The sequence below is a fragment of the Pleurodeles waltl genome, chromosome 8 (assembly GCF_031143425.1).
Source record: "Pleurodeles waltl isolate 20211129_DDA chromosome 8, aPleWal1.hap1.20221129, whole genome shotgun sequence".
NCBI lineage: Eukaryota > Metazoa > Chordata > Amphibia > Caudata > Salamandridae > Pleurodeles > Pleurodeles waltl.
The window spans coordinates 1,339,521,995-1,339,544,124 of record NC_090447.1 but is presented as its reverse complement, the minus strand read 5'-3'; the positions used below and the strand labels follow the sequence as shown (position 1 = coordinate 1,339,544,124).

The 22,130-nt window shown below is 45.7% G+C and overlaps 1 protein-coding gene across 2 annotated transcripts in view; it reads right to left on the bottom strand.

Annotated features, from left to right (window-relative positions):
• The window catches only part of LOC138248623 (myb/SANT-like DNA-binding domain-containing protein 4), a 62,619-nt gene extending 59,535 nt beyond the window's left edge, over nt 1–3,084 (bottom strand). Inside the window, exon 1 of one of the 2 annotated variants that reach the window (XM_069202347.1) lies at nt 2,835–3,084. The gene's annotated coding sequence lies outside the window, so the exon portion shown is untranslated. The remainder of the gene's footprint in view (nt 1–2,834) is intronic. The other variant, XM_069202346.1, reaches the window with a different exon arrangement.
• Between the last annotated feature and the right edge of the window lie 19,046 nt (nt 3,085–22,130).

The window sequence follows — 22,130 nt, the reverse complement described above, 5'->3', positions numbered from 1 at the left end:
TTCATACGTTGTCTTGTGGTCAATTAGAACTTACTGGCTGAGTTTTTATGGGTCTGGATATGATGTACCTGTTAAGGAAGAGCTGTTCACCACAAAGCACCCACATCACGGACAGGCTGACTCGTCCTGTTTACGTCATCGACAGGGGCTAGAATGGTACCTGTAACTCTCTCAAGGCTTCTTGGGCTAAAAGCGTCCAACCCCATCACCGGAGCACGATTGGGGGCACCGAGAGCAGATCTGCACCTCTGGTTGCCGCATTGGAAAATGCAGCCAGGCAGGCTCACTGTCCCAGCGCTGCGGTCGTCTTGGGGGCAAGTGACGCAGCACCACAGGGGGTAAAATAATCAGCCACAGACACCTCTACTCACCGCCCTGTTGCGTCTGGGTTCCTGGATGACTCTCAGTCTATTCACACAACAGCTCCCACGCAGCCCTCATGTCTGCTCCTCCCCCACAAGGCTGTTCACCGTCCACTCATCTGCGGGTGGGGTCAGGGGCCCAGTGTGACAGAAGGCTCCGTGTATCTTCAGCGCCGCTAGCCCGGCGTCTTCTCTCAGGCCCAACAACCCACCTCGGGTCTGGGCCACAGGCAGGCAGGCACAGGCCGCTCCCAACACCATTCCCGTCCAGGCCAGAGTCGGCCAGCAGCTCTCACTCGATCTCAGGAGCCCCAACCACAGCACTGCACCACCTCCCAAGTAACCCAGCAGCACTTCCAGCCCTCGATGTTGTGCCACTGTTGTGTATTTTAAAGGATTTTACAGGCAGGGCGGCTAGCCACACCCATTCCTGTGCCTTCGCCCACTCAAGAATTTTACCTTCGGACTCAGTCACTGTTTCGGGGCACAGAATCCTTCAGTGGAGCAAAGCTGAGGGCTGCATGGAGGCCAGATATCTTCTCATCTAGGTCACATTGAAATTGATTTGCTGCTGTAAATAATCTCAGAGCAGGGGAAATCTGTTTCTTCGGCCCAGAGAGGGTGTGTCATGGGCAGACTGGCTTGCAAGGTTTGACTTGGTCCTTCAAAGTTCATAAGTCAAACATGTTCTAGCTCCCAGGTTTTCAGAGGCGATAGGTGAAGTCCAGTTAGACACAGCCAAGGGTCCCATGACTTCAGGAACAACACCTGGGGTAGTCAAGACTCATTGCAGCAGAGGCGGCTGTTCAAGTGTCATCTAAAACTTGCTTGTGACAGGGTAGGGTCCTTTGAAGTAAATTACGTTCCTAAACACATACCAACGTGTCTTCCTCTCAGAGGAACAAAAACACCTCCCCACAACCAGGACACTGTCTCTGCCCTTGGAACAATTCTCACATCTCAACAGGACTAGTCACCAGCTTGGTGACAATTGGAGAGCTAATGCAAATTAGCCGCCAGGAGCTTCAGGTTGGCAAAGGTAGCTTTGTAAATGTACCTTTTCCTTAATAATGATCGTAAATTAGGTTGAGCGTTCAATAAAAATCTGAAATAGGTTTTTTAAAAAAAAATTCTAGCTGGCTGCTAGAATGAGAGCAAAATGAATATTCAAAATTGCTTCTCAATCTTTCTCTGTGGGTCAGCCAGTCGTCCTGCAGTGAAAAAAAGCTTTTGGGTGCTATTCAACGTGAGGATAGGTTAACTTTAAATTTCTACCACTAGCACCATGTGCTATGTCTAAATAGTAATGCACCCTACCTAGTGGGCTACAATACAAGTTACAATATTTAAAAGGGATGTATTATTCCATCAAAAGGGTTGTTATCACTGGTCAAGCTGCTATTTTAAAACTGCAGCTGACAGGCTACAGTGGTAGGCTTGGAGTTGTCTCACTAGTGGATGGCACGGTGGTGCTCTCGTCTGTGTACGACATTTAGGTTTTCATGCCACTGGCATATTTTGGGACACCGTGTACCATGGTCTTATAGGAATGCTAACTATGGCAATTAGGAATAAGTTATTTCAACACATTTTTGGGGCCTGATCACATGAACTGGGTCCTGGCAACAGTGTCTCAGGACACAGTCAAAAACAGCTCTATTTGTCCATAGGAAAATGTAAGTGACCACCCAAAATAAGGCATTTTCTCAGTTAGGATGTCATCATATTCACATGGGTGAATGGGCTGCAAATAGTATGATATGCCTGAAAACCCGGATTAATGAAACACTATGACTTCCTATTTAGTCTGAAGTGCGATGTTATCTGTTATTTTAAAACTGCGGTAAAGAAATGCAGACATATCCAACTTCCAATAAAGGCACGTGTTGGAAATTGATTACAAAGGTTTCTAACGTCACTTAGTCGCATTTCTTTTTTTGTAAACAATGACAATAAAGATTCTTATCTACGGGGCCTTTTTACCGGCAAGAAGGTAAATCTGGTTAACTTAAAAGTGTTATTCATGGCATTCGCAACTGGTTCAAGGCCCCATCGAAATAGCTGCTGCCATTTCTATGAATTAAAATACATTTTACAAAAAAAAACAGGCTTGTGCCGATATTTTGTGGATGCAAATGTATCTAACCAGTTACCATAAACACAAATGGGTCACTCATATTCTTCTCAATGCATCTCGAAACTGGTATCAGAGCAAAGCAATGACATTCTGCTCAGTAGGGCAACTCCAGGTATTCAAGCGCTACGGCTCCCATACCGCATCTTTCTAACTGAACCGGCGCATTACGTTGAGATGGACGGCATTAATCCTTTTACGGACACGCAAGGTATCCGCCACATGCATCAATAAGCAGAAGGCAAGATTTTTAGCATCCGTCGCTACCCTGCTCCGAGAAAGATGCATCAAATGAGATAATCCCAATCAACACACAAGATCCCGACACAGAATAATACCTGCTGAGCGGCCCGCCTTCAGTCAGCTACTTTCAAGGATACTAGGAACAGGGCAGCTCCAATAACGCCGTGATTTACACATGTGAAGGGGACCGCGGCTTGCTGGTTAGACTGTGGCCTTTTTACCGCTCTCAGCAGCCAAACACAAGGACAGTAGAGACTTCCGGCGACGACAGCCATCCGGCCTGATTAGAAGTCAGGAACGCGTCGCTTCCTGTGGCTTAGACCTGCACTACTCCCGCCCAGGTGGCAGCGACGGCTGTGAGTGGCTGAGAGTGAGAGCATGCTTGCGCCCATTGGTTACAGGTAATTAAAAAAAATCACTGGTGCTTTAACTGGAGACTTCGCAAACGCCCGTACCTTCTATGTGCTGGGGGTGGGGGTGCAACCAGAGCTGCATAATTATTATTTTTTCCAGTTTTTAGGTATTGTACAGGGATATTAAGTGATTTTTAGCAGTTACGCCACGTTCTCTATAGTGGCAGAATTGTTTGATTACGTGCTCCACTGTTTGGATTTAGGATATCTTAAGTCCCACAGCAAATGCTATTAAATAATATGTATAGGGTGACCAGATTTTGTGGGGCAAAAACCAGGACAGGTCAGGCATAAAAGGAGAACTAAAGACTTTACTCTCACTTTTATATCTGGCCTGCCCCGTTTTTTTGCGTGGCTTTGTAATTGTGGGCCTATACATTTGTGTGTGACTACATATAAAGTTAGCTATGGCTTGACCTCCCACCCTGCACCCACAACCCGCCCCCACCCACCGCTCTCTGCTCCCCTCTTGTCTCTCTGCTAGGAGCAGACAGGGGACTTTGTTGCCTGACAGTAACAGATACATTATTTTAATTATTTTAAACTTTGTAGGCGCCTTTAACTGACTGAATAATCTGACCTTTGTCCCAAAAAACGGGACATGTATTTAATAATCTGACCTTTGTCCAAAAAAACGGGACATTTATTTAAAATAAAGAGAAGTGTTGGGACACCGGGACAGTCCTCTAAAAACCGGGACTGTCCGAGCAAATCCGGGACCTCTGGTCACCCTAGGCTAGTATCCTGAGTGTACTTTAAGCCAAATATAACACCTCATCCAGCTCCATCTTCAACAGCCATCAGTTTTCTATTTCAGCCCTCAACATTCTCAGGACCCTCAAGATCCCACCACAAGAATGCAGTACAGCTGCATGGAATTCCCAATACTAAGATACCACACACCTTCCCCTCTTAACAATAAACAATTACACATCATACTTAAACACACACCTCTTGTGTACTTGTGACAGTTGCCTTTCACCTGCTGGCCAACATTCTCTTTCTCTGGTTGCGGTACCGGGAGTCACAACCCCTGGTGAGTGGCCACTGCACTGGCTGGCTGCAACATTCCCTCACTTTGGGTATTTTGTTCAACCACCCCTCTCTGCAGTCCCGTTCCTTGAAGAGACATATCCAACCACATCTGGGTCCTATGTAGGGTGACCAGATTTTTAAAGTCAAAAACTGGGACAATTCGTAAAAATAGAAGGACTACAATTTTACTTCAACAGAGTGCACAGAATGGCAGTGCTCATCAGCATAGTTACAGAAGAGGCACTAAGACCATAAATAAAATGAAATTTTTAAAGCCAATATCATGCCCGTTATGTACATTGCTTTCTTATAATAGCTGCTATCTATCCCTGCTTTGGAAAACATAAAAAACACCTCCCACTCTTTTCAGTCAACCCTCCTAAAAAACTGGGACATGAGCTAAATTTCCTGACCTCTGCCAGGACAGTTGGCGAAAAACTGTGAAGCCTGGTCACCATATGCCTACGGTTCAGCCTTGCCCCTTATCTCGTGCAAGTCACGTCCTGCTTGGACATGGGGAAAACCAAAAGTTTGAAGTGCCTGGCAGCTGGTAGGTGGCACTATCTCGCGCTTTCTCTCTTCTCCGGCGAGTTCTCCTCTCCAGGATGTTCGGTTGGGATGCCAGGCACTGAGCACGTTGTTGGTTGGATGGGGTAGTGCCTCCTGTACCTCCCTATGTTGCGAGGTCCCCAACCACTCACTTCAGGCCTCTACTTTCACCCTTACTTCCAGACTTTGCTGTTCATCAACAGCCAGTAGGTGGCACGTCTTATTTGATTGTATTTTTTTCTTCAATATTCGCTGCACAGCCTGGATCAGGGCCTTTACACCACCATTAGTCTCTAATTCCACGTGAGAGCAAAGCCAGCGGGCCGTGTGGAGGAGCAGTGTCCTGCTCCCCTCACACATCCGATGCAAACCAGCAGCCACAGCAGGGGCTCGAGTTGGCTGGCCGCACCGCAATGCAAGGCAGCGTCAGCGAGACCAGGGTTGCGGTGTGACGTGGGGCACGGCTCTGTGTGGTGTCGTCAGGTCACGGTGCAATCAGCGGCGTCATTGATGGAGTCACAGTGGTTTTTCTTCTGTTGCAGCACAAAACACACAGTTCTCAGTGCTGTAGGCAGATGAAGCTGAAGTCTTTGATATCCCTGAGACTTCCAACAGGAGGCAAGCTCTACTATAAGCCCTTGGAGACACTTCACAAGCAGGATACACAGCAAAGTCCAGTCTTCGCCCTCTTTAAGGCAGAAGCAGCAACTGCAGGTCAACCCAGCAAATCACACACAGCAAAGGGGCAGTACTTCTCATCCAGTTCTTCAGCTCTTCTCCTTCGCAGAGGTTCGTCTTGATCCAGAAGTGTTCTAAAAGTATGGTGTTTGGGTCCACTACTTATACCCCTTTCTGCCTTTGAAGAAGGCAAACTTCAAAGGAAAGTCTCTGTTGTTCACAAGATCCTGCCTTGCCCAGGCCTGGCCCCAGACACCCACCAGGGGGTTGGAGACTGCATTGTGTGGGCACAGGCACAGCTCTTTGACGCATAAGAGTCAGCTCCTACCTCCCCACTCTAGCCCAGGAGGCTCATCAGGATATGCAGGCTACACCGCAGGACCCTTTGTGTCACTTTTTTGAGGGAATTCACAACAGCCCAACTGTTAGTCTGTCCCAGATGTGGAATACACGAGCAGGCAGAGGCACAGAATGGTTCAAGCAAGAAAAAGCCCACTTTCTAAAAGTGTCATTTTCACGCTGACAATCTAAAAACTAGCTTTATCAAAAGGTGTATTTTTAAATTGTGAGATCAGAGACCACAAACTCCACATCTGTATCTGCTCCCAATGGTAAACTGCACTTAAGAGATATTTAAAGGCAGTCCCCATGTTAACCCATGGGAGAGATAGGCCTTGCAACAGTGAAAACCGAATTTGGCAGTATTTCACTGCCAGGACATGTAAAACACATCAGTACATGTCCTACTTTTAACATACACTGTCCCGTGTGTGCTGTGTTTTCACTGTGTTACTGTTTGAAGTGTTGCACAAATACTTTATACGTTGCCTCTAATGTAAGCCTGACTGCTCTGTTCCAAGCCACCAGGGGTTGAGCACAGGTTAATTTGGGGTTTTCTTGTGTCTTATCCTGACAAGGATTGTGGTTGCTGCCTGATCAGGGTTCATACTTCAGTTAACCAACAACCTAATTTCTTGCAATCCGGCAGCCGCAGCCACACATTCCTCAATCAATTCTGACTTAATCTTCACTCCTAAATCAGGTAACCTAGACAGTCAGGCATAACTTTGCAAGATCCTGGAGTACAGCTAACACAAAAGGTATATTCAAACACTTCAGATGAAGTCTTCACTAATCAAGCAGAGGCCTTATCTGTCCCACTGCTATTGAGTAAAACCAACAATGGATTATGATCAGTCTTAATAGTGAACACATTTCCTCATAATGTTTTTAACTGCCCAGGTGCACATCAGTGCTTTTCTTTCAGTGGTAGAATATCTCAGTTCAGCACAGAACAGAGGTTTTGAAGCAAAGGCTACTTTTTCACACCCTTGACCTTTCTAATTCAGCGTTGCTCAGAGACCTTGTGCACTGGCATCAACATACAATACATAATGAAATGTGTGATTAAAAGGAAACAATAGATGGGGCAGCTGGTGACATTTGAAAGTACTGGGGCATAAAAATCAGGGTACGTCTTTTATTTAGCAAGTGAAGAGAGCAAGCTCAATGGACAAACATGGGGTGCAGGATGGGTTCTCCTCCCAAGAAAAAATTGAAAAAAATGGACAAATGGTGCATTTGAAAGGAAATACATTGAGTGAGAAAGCAAGGTTTATAAAGCAGTGGGGATGTATAAACTTGACATATTAAACACATTAAAAACTGCCCCATATCCTACTGCATGAATATTTTCACCCCTTACTTAAATGTGAGAATTGCACACTGCAACAACCTCAGGCCGTTTAAAGTGTGTGCTTACCCAGTGTCTTGCACTGTATGCAACATCATCTTTGGATGAAAATGCTCTTCCCAGACATCAGGAAGCACCCACAGCTGCTGTCTGCAATAAGACATACAGAAATATGTGTAGACAGGTCTTTAAGAGGGATGAAAAATGTGGGGGCTCTCTAAAAGGGAACATGAAAAATAAATTTCTGTGAGTCCTGTAGTGTGCCACCTGGCCTGTAGTTTTTTTCTCTCTCAGATGTTATTGCATCCAGAAATATAACAGAGCAACTGGCATACCCCTAAAACCTATCAGTACAATTGGCTTTGTCAATGGTTGTTAGCTGTTTAAGACAAATGAGTAACAACAATGATTAGTTATAAATAAGTAACATTGGAAATGTTTCAATTCTGAAATTGTGAGACTGTGAATTAAATATTATTGAGGCCTATGGCATGAGTAGGGCCTTCAGTTATGTGTGCTTTGTGTTAGGTATGTTTGCCCTTTTTCTTTTCATATCTCATCCATCCGCACATTTTCGACCTCCTCTCTTCTCTTTCAGCACCCTCTTTTTACTCTCCCCTGAATGCACTTCCTAGCATCTCCCTCATTTTATCACCCAAACATACACTGCACTCATTCACATTGAAGCACTTTATTTCCTTTTGCTTTTTCCTCCTAAATATTTTGACCTCTTTGCACCCCCTTCACACACATTTACACTGGATTTCAATTGTAACTGGAATACATGATCATTGTTCTGTGTACTCTACAGAGATGCCAAACCACTGATAGGCACTTTGCTTTACCTTCAGTTCAGCATCAGTGGTGTCAGTCAAAGCCCGACATAAAAACCAGACACAGGTCAAAGTGTGCACTATGCAGACTAATACAATGCACAGAAATACAGCATGATGAAACAGCTGACTCTCTTGGGGAATGCAACATTAAGTAGAACATGAGAAATAAGAGGAACTAAATTACTTTTTAACATTTATTGTTTGCATATCAATCCATGTTTTTGCCATTAATGCTAAGGGCATGACCATAAGGCCAGTTTTAAAGCTATACAGCAAATAAGTGCCTTCTCTGTAAGCACATATTGCTTGACTCTGATATTTAGATCAATTTTGCAAGGGATCAAGAACCGTGCTTGTCTTTTGGATCGATTTTGTGAGGGAACAAATACAGCAGCTCCACTTCTAAAGGAGCTGGCGATTTGCAGCCAGGGCCTGGGGTGCCACAGTGGGGGAGGTTAGTGTGACAAGAGATCTTGATACAATAAAAATAACACAAGATTAGCATTATAACACTTACCATTACCGAAGCCAAGGCATCAAGATACACATGCTTGCATCCACATCTACTGCACGACGGATGGGGAAAGGTTGGGATCTATGCCTCTGAATGATGGATGGCTGTCCTCATGCAGGGATAAAGATTCTGACGTCCAAAACCATGATGCTAAAAGCGTCACTAGCCTATAGTGAATACTGCTATAAACCACAATGGAAAGGATGGGCTTTAAAGCAGTCAGCCTTGTGTCTTACATCACAGTGTAGAAAGTTGATTTACTGCCTGGCTTCTGTCTCCTGCTTCAAAGCGAAGTTGGGCAGGCAGCCTAGGGCAGACAGCCAGCCCAGACATAAACGTATTGATTTGTTTAGAGTTACGATCGTTACAATCGCACCTCTGAACAAATTGATCTATTTATTATTTTTTGCTGTAAATGTGTAGGAATTTCAGAGGGGCGCAGCCCCTCAGCCCTAAAGGAGAAACCACCCCTGAGAAGGGGAAGCATTGAGAGTGGAAGCTTTGGGTTTCTTAAAGACTAATTGATGTTCTCGTGACCAATTAAAATGTTTACCCTTCTTAACAAAATTCCTAAGGGGTAAAGCTATTTGGGATAATTTGTTAACAAACCTGGAATAAATGACATAACCCTAGATAAGATCTTACCTAAGCTTATCAGAGGGTGTACGTAACAATTCAATTGCCTGACGCAAACTTTGTTTAGGAAAAATTCCTTTTTCATGAATGATATGACTTTGAGTCTGTACCACTTGAGAAAGAAACTTACATTTTTCTATTTGTAACATCATTCCCTTATCATATGAGAATTGTAGAACTTTCGATAATCTGTGATTGTATATTTCAACAGTATCAGCATATACTACAATGTTGTCTTGAAATGCCATAATGACTTTGATGGCATTAAACAATAAAAACATGAGTTTCTGAAAGTCAGAACCAGCTAAAGCTAATACAAAAGACATTCTTGTATACGTAAATGCCCCTTTTAGCATGATTACCTTTGTTAAGTGTCTGCACTCTTCTTCCAATTCTATTTGATGATATGTAGATTTTAGATCAAGAGAGGTAAAACAGTTTGTTCCTTCAAACTGTGGTTCTAGCCCCTGAATTGTAGGAAGGGGGTAACACTCAACAATAATTTGTTAAGAGACCTTAAATCTGCACATAATCTCAAAGAGCCAGATTTTTTCTTCACTAAAACTATTGGGGTAATCCATTCCAGGGCATCAACCACTTTTATAATACCTTTCTCCTGTAACTTCTTCAGTAACAAAATGAGATTGGTTGTGGCACTTAAAGGTACATTTTTAATTTGTGCCTACCTGGGGATGCACCAGTCATAAGCTCAATCTTATAAGAGAACCCCTTAACCTTGACATCCTTGTGAAACACAGCTTTGTTCTGAGAAATAACACCCTCTATACCTTGTTGTAAGATCATTGTTAGAAATGGGGTCTCTGGTTGGCAGTCAGGTTACCCCTTGTCCAAGCAAGGACCCTCACTCTAGTCAGGGTAAAGGAGAATCACCCTCAGCTAACCCCCACCCACCCCCTTGGTAGCTTGGCACAAGCAGGCAGGCTTAACTTCAAAGTGCTAGGTGTAAAGTATTTGAACCAACACACACAGTATCTCAATGAGAACACTACAAAATGACACAACACAGGTTTAGAAAAATAGAAAATATTTATCTAAACAAAACAAGACCAAAATGTCAAAAATCCACCATACACAAGTCAAGTTATTAATTAAAATGCAAAAAGAGTCTTCATGTTCTTTTAAACATAAAGCTAACACTGTTAGCGTGAAAATGTACGTGGGTCGCATCAAAATAACCCGCACGGGCTTGTGCGTGTTGAAAAAGGTAAGCGGTGCGTTGATTTCTCACCCGCAAGCGAGCTTGTGCATCGTTTCTCCTTCTCTGGTGGGGTCGGCGTGCGTTGTTTTTTCCTCCCCGCAGGGGAGGGATGCATCGATCCGGGCAACACTCGGGTCTAGGCAGGTGTTCTGTCATTTTTCCTCGCCCAGCAAGGTTTGCGTCTAAAATCTTGCCACATGATGATCCGAAAACCACGCAGCGCAGGTTGCAATCTCACCAGCCTCTGTCAGCGATGCTGCGTATCATTTCTTCAACCGCGTGCGTCGATCTTTCAGTCGCGCTGCAGGCGAGCATCGATTTTCAAGCTGCGAAGCCAGCGGCGCTGCGATTTTTCAGCCGTGGATCGGAGTTGCATTGATCTTTTCCCTGCACGGCGGTCGGTGCGTGGATTTCTCACTCTTGTTCTGCCAGCTTCTCCTTTCAGGGTCCCAGGAACTGGATGGGCACCACTTGGCAGAGTAGGAGTCTCAGCAGAGGCTCCTGGTGCTGGCAGAGGGAAGTCTTTGCTTTCCCTGAGACTTCAAACAACAGGAGGCAAACTCTAATTCAAGCCCTTGGAGAGTTCTTCACAAGAAGGAAGACAGACAAAGTCCAGTCTTTGTCCTCTAGCACAGGCAGAAGCAGCAACTGCAGGATAGCTCCACAAAGCACAGTCACAGACAGGGCAGCTCTTCTTCCTCAGCTCTTCAGATCTTCTCCAGGCAGAGGTTCCTCTTTGTTTCCAGAAGTGTTCTAAAGTCTGTGGTTTTGATGCCCTTCTTATACCCATTTTGCCCTTTGAAGTAGGCTTACTTCAAAGAAAGGTCTCTCTTGTTTGTGAAACCCTGCCTTCCCAGGCCAGGTCAGGCCCCAGACAGACACTGGGGGTTGGAGACTGCATTGTGTAAGGGCAGGCACAGCCCTTTCAGGTGCGTGTGACCACTCTTCCCCTCCCTCCTAGCACAGATGGCTCATAGGATATGTGGGCTACAACCCAGCTCCCATTGTGTCACTGTCTAGTGAGAGATGCAACCAGCCCAACTATCCAACTGACCCAGACAGGGAATCCACAAACAGGCATGGTTTAAGCAAGAAAATGCTCACTTTCTAAAAGTGGCATTTTCAAACACACAATCTTAAAATCAACTTTACTAAAAGATGTATTTTTGAATTGTGAGCTCAGAGACCCCAAACTCCATGTCTGTCCGCTCCCAAACGGAATCTACACTTTAATCATTTTTAAAGGTAGCCCCCATGTTAACCTATGAGAGGGACAGGCCTTGCAACAGTAAAAAACAAATTTAGCAGTATTTCACTGTCAGGACATATAAAACACATTACTATGTGTCCTACCTTAACCATACACTGCACCCTGCCCTGGGGGCTACCTAGGGCCTACCTTAGGGGTGCCTTACATGTAAGAAAAGAGAAGGTGTAGGCCTGGCAAGTGGGTGCATTTGCCAAGTCGAATTTACAGATTAAAACTGCACACACAGACACTGCGGTGGCAGGTCTGAGCCATGTTTACAGAGCTACTTATGTGGGTGGCAAAACCAGTGCTGCAGGCCCACTAGTAGCATTTGATTTACAGGCCCTGGGCACCTCTAGTGCACTGTAATAGGGACTTACTAGTAAATCAAATATGCCAATCATGGATGAGCCAATTAAATACACATTGTGTATAGGAGCACTTGCACTTTAGCACTGGTTAGCAGTGGTAAAGTGCCCAGAGTAACAAAAACAGCAAAAACAGAGTCCAGCACACATCAACAACCTGGGAAACAGAGGAAAAATGTTAAGGGAGACCACGCCAAGGATGAAAAGTCTAACAGGTATACAGTAAAAAAGTAGTCAGCTGAATGATCCAGAATCAGTCCTACATTTCCTTGGTGTCTCCAATCTAGGAAATGCTGACCATTTTTTTGCTGCATAAACGGTTCCTAAATCAGTGCAAAAAGAAAATTAAATGGAAGTCACAAAATAACCTAGAATACTAATAGTTTCCCATAACCATATGCCTTAATATTGTTAACTTCTAACTTTGTGTCCCTCCTCTGTTTCTTGAAAAACATCAGAAATCAATGAAAATGGGGAACCAGAGTCAACCAACATCATAGTTTTGATTCCATCAAATATGACTTTACAGTTGGGAGGTTTACATGGGTCTGTGTCGGTAGCAGACCAAAGTTTATCATTGCTTTCCACAACCAAAATTATATTCTGCTTCTCCAGAACTTAATTTTGAGTGCCAACTTTGCTCTCCTGAATAGTATTCATGGTGTGTTGAAACTTCATTGTGTTTGAAAAATGTCCTATTTTTCCACACTTAAAACATTCCCTGGAACAGCAGGACACTCTGCTTTATTGCAATGTGATTCTAAACCACATCTTGAACATCTTCCCCTGTTTACATTAAAATAATGTTTCACCTTACTAATCTTATTTTTGTTATAATGCAACTTCAAATTGACTCTTTTCCTTATCTAACTCTTTAAACGATCTGACAGATCTCTCAGTCCCTTTAGCCCTTCAACTACTTCCATGAGAGATGGATTTTTATGTCTAAAGAGCCATTCTTTAATCTTTTTATTATGACAATGCACAATAACTTGGTCATGAATGTATTGTTCAGTTATGTTACCAAACTCACTTGCAGCTGCTAACTAGGTAAAGCTGCATACATAATTCTCAATAGTCTCAATAATGTCTAGAATAAAACTTAAAGCGTCCACTGACTAGATTAGGTTTCACAGTGAAATGTAATTTAAGTCTATCCAAGGCTTTTTGAAATTCATCATAATCCTCAACACCTTGTGGAGAATTTGATTTATTTCTGGTAGGTGATCAAATATTTTCTGCTCTTCAATACCAATGGTATGCAACAAAAACATCTTCTTTCTGTCAGGAGTAAATGAAATAGCATCAATAGCTATCATGAAATTATTAAAGAAACCCAGCCATTTGCTCCACTTCATAGGTTGATCTCCTGGATTTTTCAATAAAGGTGGAAGTAGATTACAACATTGCCGCATGATGATAACACACAAAAGCACAATGTAAGATAAAACAAAAATAACCACAGTATGTGCAGTCCAAGGAAGAGAGAGCAATGACAAATGGTAATCAGAAGTAGAGAAAACTTGTGCTCCACCAATCTTGAAAAACAGTGAACTGAGGCACTAATCAATAGACTGGGTTTCAAAAATAACGGCAGGTAAAATACTATACAGTCAGGTGATTTATGGCTGGAAATGCACCAGGGGTGGTATGTGCAGCAGAAAATGGCCATACATAAGAGCCGAACGACTCAGCCGTAGAATGTACCAGGGCTTTGCTTCTGTTCGGAAAATACACAGGAAGTTTCATACACGCAGAATATGGTTGCACATTTTCTGCGTTGACGCCAAATGAGTCATGGCTAAAGGGTGCACCAAGGAGTTGCTTGTGACATGCCTGCCAAGTTGTTAGGTGGCATTACAAAAAAAGCAAACTCAATGGCACCCTGGAGAAGACGGAAAATAAGTGGGTAAGGGGTTTGAGTCCCGCCCGGCAGATGAATGAAGCAAGATGTTTCCCGTGCAGATTAAGGCCCTCATTATGAACATGGCGGTCCGTTCCACACCGTCCGGCGGTGGCGGTAGAAACCGCCAACAGAGGAGCGGTCCGGACCGCCAAATAATGAACCAAAGGAAACTCACGCATCCCGCGCACCACCCACTGCCAGGAAAGGAGTCCCGCTGATGACGGCAGAGACCACCCACAGGCCGTCGGAAAGGCCCAACCCGCCCATCAAATTATGAACCACCATTCTGCCGCCAGTTCCGGGGCAGGAACCACCGCCACACAAAGTCAGGCGGAAAAGAAACAAATAGAAGGAAACACTCACCCAAAGTCAACAAAACGTGCAGCGGCAGCCATGGACAGAGAGCTGCAGATCATGCCAGCCTTGCTCCTTGGCATATATCTACACGACCAAGACCGCCGACGAAGACGACGACAGTAAGTACCGCAACCTACAAAACAAGGGAGGAGAGGGCAAAATTACATACCCACTCACTCTACCCACCTCGCAAAGCCCCCCAACCCTTCCCAGCAGCAGTAGTCAGACACCCCACACCAAGAGGGACGTACCCGACCAAAGGCCACTGCAACTTGGCCATAGGACATGCAATAGCACCACAGCCATAAATTATTTAAACAAACACCAGGGTGGAACTGCGTGCAGACCAAACACAGGCCACACAGAAACTTTATTCAGTAGCTCAGTGAGCTAAATGATGCTAACAGGGCCAATGGCCAGTCCATAAATAGTCAATTGTCCTTGGCCACAACTGGCCACACCTGACTCCCACAAGTGCTGGGTACTCCACTCAACAGGGCACCATAGGGGGATCCAGGAACCTCATGGAATGGGGGTGGGTTGTGGGGATTTACGACGGGGATGGGACTTAGACTTGCGTGAGGAGGTTGGAGGGGGGTGGGGGCTGTTTGGCTCGGGTGGAGCAGGATGCCTTAGGCTCTGAGTGGGCCTTCTTCTTAACTGGAGAAGGGGCACAGGAATGGGAAGGCTGGACCGGGGTGGGCTGCGATGTGGAAGGAGCGGAAAGGGCGAGGAGATGCTCACATTTCGGGATAAGACCGGGTGGGCCAGTGGGTTCGAACAGGTCTACACGGGAGAGGAAACGTTTTCTGGCAGCAATTGGGGTGAGCCTAAATGAGGGCGTAGGAGTGGAGGCAGAGGGAGTTGATGTATGGGGTGTAGGTGTGCGTGTAGTGGGTGCCGGTGACTGCTCAGTATGCTGTGGTGTGGTGGATGTCTGATGGGTGGGTGTCTTGGTGCGTTAGAGTGTTTTGGGAGGTGGGGGGGTGGGCACAGTGGGAGACGACAGACAGCTAGTGTGGATGTATGTTGGGTGGGTGTCTGCAAGTCGGGTGAGTGTGCTGCATGTGTCAAATACAGTGGAGGTGGTGAGTGCAGGCGTGGTGTATCGGGTCCATGTATGGCTGTCTGCTATTGTGGTGAGTGCAGGAAGAAGAGCAGTAACAGTGAGTGAAGGTGCAGTGCATGAGGGTGTGCATATAGAGGGGACAGACAGGGATGTGAAAGAGGCGGGCACACTGGGGGAAGTGGACGTTGTTGTGTGTGCAGGTGTCTGTTGGCTGTGTAAATGCTTGTGGTGGGATGTGTGGTGCTTGTGTTTGGAAGTGTGTTTCTTGTGTGTAGATGTACTTGACTGTGTGTCTGAATGTGAGCCTTGGACGGGTGAAGGGAGTGTGGTGCTCGAAGGGGTAGAGGAGGTTGGAGGGGGGACACAATGGCCAGGGAAACTGGCTGCCGTCCAAGAGGAGGCGAGAGCCTGAAAAGATCTCTGTAGGGCAGACACGGCACCGTGAATGCCATCCAGATAGGCATTATTCTGCTGCACCTCTGATGCTAGCCCCTGGATGGCATTGACGATGGTTGTCTGCACTACAGAGATGGTTCTCAGGAGGTCATTAGCCTCCTCTGTGAGGGCAGCAGGGCTGACTGGGGCAGGGGAGGAGGTGCCTGGGGCGAAGGAGACGCCCACCTTTCTGGGTGGGCGGGCACGGGCAACTCGGTGGGGAGCAGAAGGGAGGGCGCTGATGGTATGGGTGGTGGCGGAAGATCTCACGGTCGTGATTTGTCCACTAGTGTCCACCACCGCTGGAGGACCCCCATCAGAGGAGGTTTCAGACTCACTACCCTCTGTGGTAGTAGCCTCCCCTGCGGAAGTCCCCTCGCCCTCCTACCCACTGGTCCCCTGGATGTCTGTTGTCTCTGCCTCAGAGGATCCGTGGGCCGCTGTCTCCCCACTAGCCGGTGCCTCAGCTCCCTCGCCTGATGTTGATGCTGTACCAGACACACAAAAGAGAACAGGGATGGGGAGACAAAACAGGAGAGACACTTGTAAATAGCTGAATGCTGATACACAATGGTCAGACATACGCCTACCCAGCAGACACACCCAACAGGCAGCACCGTGCATTAGGCCCATGACCATGGCCCTGACTACTGAGCAGTATAGTGACCTACACCCATATCCTGTCATTGCATTGAAGCTGAGGTAGGTGAAACCTGACAGGGACACCCCTACACCCTTTGGGGAGCAGACAGTAGCTGGACACCAGTCAAAAACCCTGCTCTAACCACCATGAGCCCTATCGCACAAACACTCATCCTTCCAGGCTGAAGTATGGGCTGTGAGTACTCACCCCCTTGTGACTGCTGTGCAGCCTTAAAGCGCCCATCCAGGTCTGGGTACGCCACCGCCAGGATCCTTCACATGAAGGGGGTCAGTGCCCGACGGGCACCCCTACCACGTTGGGAGGACTTCCCCAGCTGGGCCTCACTGATCTTCCGCGCCCAGCGCCGCAGGTCTTCCCACCTCTTACGACAGTGGGTGCTCCGCCAGTTGTAGACCCCCAGGGTCTGTACCTCCTTGGCAATGGCATGCCAATGTGCCCTCTTCTGGTGGGCGCTGACCTAGTAGGGAGACACAGAGAAGAAACACAGAGGTCAGGCACCTGCATGATGGCAATAGCTGGCTGATTGTTAGACATAGGACAGACAGTACTCCCAGACATGCAGGACAGTGGCACGCAGCATTCCATGCACCAAGCCCCATCCTGGCTCACAGGAGTGCACATCTGAGCAATCCACTCCATCCATTACACACACAGTGCCCCCCAAACCCAGACTCACCTGTACCTCTGGCCGGCCGTAGAGTCTGCCGTACAGGGGCAGGACCCCTTCCACCAGTTTCTCCAGTTCTTCCTGGGTGAAGGCCAGGGCACTTTCCCCTGCACCACGTGGAACATTCATAGCCAGAGGCAGGCCACAGCAGTACACAGAGTGGAGTACTTGTTCGCACAGGACCAGGGAGTCAAGTGATCACACGATGACGAACGCGCGTACGTTCCGCGGCAGAATGCACCATCACCGCCGGCGGCGATCATGATACGCCAGGATTCCCCATTGGCATCCATGTTAGCCAATGAGGGTGCGAACAGCGGTCAACACCGCCGTACCCTGTGACGTCAACAGCTAGTGGTCTTAGGTCACTTCCACAACGAAGGGGCAGACTATTCAGGACCTATGTGCATTACTGGATCCTGCACTGACTTCCGGAAATCGTAATCAGCATGCCATTCTAACTGAGGTGCAGGTGCTCTCCGTACTACATCACAGAATGAGCTTCTGTGATGATAAAAGGAAGTGTGAATGGGTTGGAGCAGAATCAATGGTGCTGCGCTGAGATCTGCTGGGGAGGGGGGACTACAACCATGCTCCAAAGTGTAGCTAGCCCCTTTTAATGTGTGATAGTTAAATGCACCTAACAAGAGGGCAAATATCCTCATTATTTTGTTTGGCTCAGGCTGTGATGGAAATGGTAGACACGACATTCACCACTTGTGAAAGATCAGGGTAGACTCAGATTAAGGAAGTTTATCGTGCAATATACTGCCTCAGATGGGACATTTTATGCTAATTAAAGCAGACTCAGTGGGTATTCCACTTACACTTCCAATGTACACATCTAATTAAGCCAGCCTCATTGACTAGTTTGTTTTCTTGGGATTCTGGAGAGGATGGAGCAGTGTCCTACACTGACAGGAGAGGACCCTAACATGCTCATATCAGATCAGGAAATCTAGGCCGGTCTAGTAGCATTACACTGCTGACGAGTGATCTCCAACTGGGCTTAAAGTACACCTAGAACCTACTGCTCCTGGAACAAGTAGTGTTCTCCTTTTAATAATGTACATAAAACATGCACATTTATAGGCAGATGTTTATTTCAGCTGATATTTCAAGACGTAATATATGGGCAGAGATCAACAATATAACTGTCTCATGCCATACACCTTTGATGGCAGAGACTATTGTTTTTGAGAAGCAGAGAGTACCTGGGTGTTGGAGTTTCAATGACGTCCCATGTAGATATTCTGTTGCAGCAGAACTGACAGAGGCAGCAAACCAATTGTTTGAGATAAACAAAACCTGATGTTTCTATTACATAGGTTTAGGGAACATTTAGAGCAGTAAAAAAAAGACTTGAGTAAGGCAATAGCAGCCAAAACGAAAACGACGTGGAACCTCTTGATGGAGAACCTGGAACGTGAGCAAGGGAAATTGGAAAAGAAGCATAAAGATTCAAGGTGCGCAAATTTCTCCAGCAAGAAAAGCTTTGATGTGCCAGCTGAATATAGCACCAACCAAATTTTTAAAGAAAAGAGAAATAAGACTGATAATTTGTTGACATCTAGGTTGAAAGTGAGTAGTTTGAGATCCCACATTGCCTCCTTTAAGGATGGAAATGGCGGCCTCAAATTGAAAGTTGACAAAAAACTGATTTTAATCTGTCAATTTTATTAAACACTATGCGTGGATGATCTTGTTGAGAAAGAGGAAGGCAACTATTCAAGCAAAATGTAGCTGCCAGAGATTCCTAGTCAATTGAGGGTGAAAATGCAGGGGCCTATCACAAAAATGGAAATACTACTGTTTATTAAATCTTGAAGGTCAATACAACATGGTGCCAGGTATCCTGATACAGATGTTTTACAAGAAACTAGCAAATACTTTGATAGGTCCCCTAGAAAAGCTGTTTAACTTCGACTTGGAGTCAGGGGTAGTAACTAAGGGCCAGATGTAGCAAGCCGTTTGCATGGCGCAAACTGCGATTTTCGCAGTTTGTGCCATGCAAACGGCCGAACACGATGCTCATTCCCAAATTGCGAGTCGCTTCCTATTTGCGACTCGCATCGCAATTCAGAGTTGCTTTGTGACCGCGAATGCGGTGGCAAACCAACTCGCAGTTACCACCAGTGTCACACTGGTGGTAACTCATTCGCAAAAGGGAAAGGGTCCCCATGGGACCCCTTCCCCTTTGTGAATGTCGAAAAAAATATTTTTTCAGAGCAGGCAGTGGTCCTATGGACCACTGCCTACTCTGAAAAAAACGAAACCAAAGGGTTTCGGTTTATTTTTCATTTTGCAACTCGTTTTCCTTTAAGGAAAACTGGCTGCAAAATGAAAAAAAAAACTGCTTTATTTATAAAGCAGTCACAGACATGGAGGTCTGCTGACTACAGCAGGCCACCATCCCTGTGAGTGCAGGGACTCGCTATGAAGTCGCAAAATGCGACCCACCTCATGAATATTGATGAGGTGGGTCTTTGCGACCCCATAGCAAGTCGCAGGTGTCTGAGACACCATTCTGCATATGCTTTTGCGAGTCTGAAATTGCGAGTCTCACCGACTCGCAATTTCAGTCTTGCAAAAGCATATCTTCCTACATCTGGCCCTAAATCTGCCTGCCCTAAATTGGGAAAGCGCTCACAATACAGCACGTTGTATCGCCCTATTGCCTCAAATAACGGAAATGCAAAGATATTTACAAAGGTTTAGACAGGATGCATCGACATTTTGTGGAAATGGATCAAGTAGCTTTCCTCTGGAGTAGGTAAGTCTGTGCCTAAGCCAGAAAGATAACTCAGTTTATATACCAGAAGAAGGTGAAAGAGGGTCCAGCATCACTGGTCTCCCGGTACGTGGAAAAAACCCTTGATTTTATAGACTGGGCCTACATGGAGAAAATAATAGTGAAGCTGGGTATGTGCGTAAGAATGTGCAAGTGGCTCAAGGCCACTTATGTGGAAACAAAGCAAGAATTTTGGTTAACGGGTATGCTTCAGAGCCCTTTTGTATGAGGGGCGTCCATTATCTTCCCTCCACTTTGTGCCGGCAGTCAAGCTGCTGCCGGCCAAGATCAGAGTTGATAAAGACGTTACAAAAGTCACACTAGCGGATAAGAAAGAGAGCCTCTTTGCTGATGATACCATTCTTATGTTTAACCCCCCCCCCCCCCACAATCTACACTGACAATGTCAGTAAAACTGGGTACTTTTTGCAAGGTTCTGGTTTTAAAGTCAGTGTTGGTAAACCAGAAATGCTACACATTAACATGACTGAAGTGAAGAAGAACGAACTGGGGGTCTAGGTTAGGAATTCCTTGGGTGCAGAAATGGTTGAAATAACTAGGTGTAACATTTAGTAGGGAGTTGGCCTTGTGATAAGGGCCAAGCTATTTGAGGATTTTTAGAGCAATAGAAGAGGATGGAAAAGATGATCTTTTACAGCTCCTGGCTAAGAAGGATAGCAGTCCTAAAAGGGTGATTCTTCCACAACATATATATTACTTTCAAACGATGCCCTTGGAGGTGCCTCATACAGTGTTACAACTCTTAAAGCAGGCATTTACGAAGTTTATATGGGAGGCATGAAAGCAGGCATGAGTAAAATGCTTCTGATGGCTGAGATCAGGGAGAGTTGGTGTGTCCTGATGTAGTGAGGTATTTTAGGGCTGCACAGTTGTGGACTGTTGGAGGCAGCACGCTCTGGTTGGCTGAGGCAAAGCCCTAGCCAGGCAGAACCGGTCACTCCCGTCAGGGGTTGGTAAGTAAACTCATTGTATAACCTGCACTCACCGTTGGGTATCTTTTCATAGAGCAGTCAGGCTTATCACAGAGACAATGTGTGAAGCAATGGCACAGCACTTACACTCAATAAGTACACTGAGCATCACAAAAGAGACTTCACACAAGGTGCATGTAAACAAAATTTGTACTCAACACACACATTATTAACACAGCATGATCATCATGTAAATCTGGACATAAATCACATTAAGAAATATTACTTGCAGCTCTAGGCCTAACTGTGTTAAACACAATAACCAGTATGTACACTTGATAAAAATAACACTTTCCCTCCCAGCCCCCTTGTGCAGTGCCAAACGTTGTCAGCACAAGACCCACCTTAGAGATCACCCAAATTCAATAACACACTGTTGCAGGGTGCACACTGGTTCACAATGTTAGCAGCAATATGTACATATGAGGAATTGCAGCACTTTAAGTTAGCTCTGTGGCCTGGGCCGCACATGTGAAACTCAATGTCAACCAATAGAGACCTCTGGCAAGAAATAACATGTACTACTGTTTTGTTTCAACAATCACCTGCACGCACTCCCTGGCATTCACTCCGCACTGCTATGCGGTGCCATTGATATCAGGCGGCTTGTACATAGTGACACAACCACTTTGCAGGATAGTGTGTCTCAAGTCATTCTTGGACATGCGGGATTGTGTTGTTAGAACAGGGGAGAGAGCTTGACATTCAGCACCTTCTGCCCGTGCCTGTGAATTCGGTGTTCTCTCTTGAACAGGATAGGATTGGCCTTTTCCAAGTTGATCCACAAGACTTGTAAAATGGTATTTAAGAATGTTAACATTACGTCCCTCAAAGCCTGCAAGAAAGATTGTCAGATATTGATCGCCCTCAGTATTACCAATTCAGACACTGGTTATTGCATTAAGGAAATAATTCTGGTGCAACAAGAGAACGACTGAGTTTAAGTCTGCAAGTAGCAGATTGTTAGGCTCAAAGAGGGTGGTATCTAGACCTTATGAGTTTTTGTTTGTGAACTTATCTAGATCAGTCAATCCTTACGGGAAGATTATGTATAGGTGGTACTGCACATCGGCTAGGTTGAAGGATTTCTCAAGTACAAAGTTTAATACCTGGTGGAGGGTCTGATGGGAGAAGAGAGGTTTCCTTCATATTTGGCAGGCATGTCCAAGAAAAAATCAATATTGGAGCTTGATCAGGAAAGTCGTGGGCAAGATTAAAGGATTGGGCATTTCTGAGGACCAAATAGTGTTATTGCTAGATGGACATCTGGAGTCGTTGGGGTGGAACCAACACTTAACTCACCATTAAAGTAGATGTTTG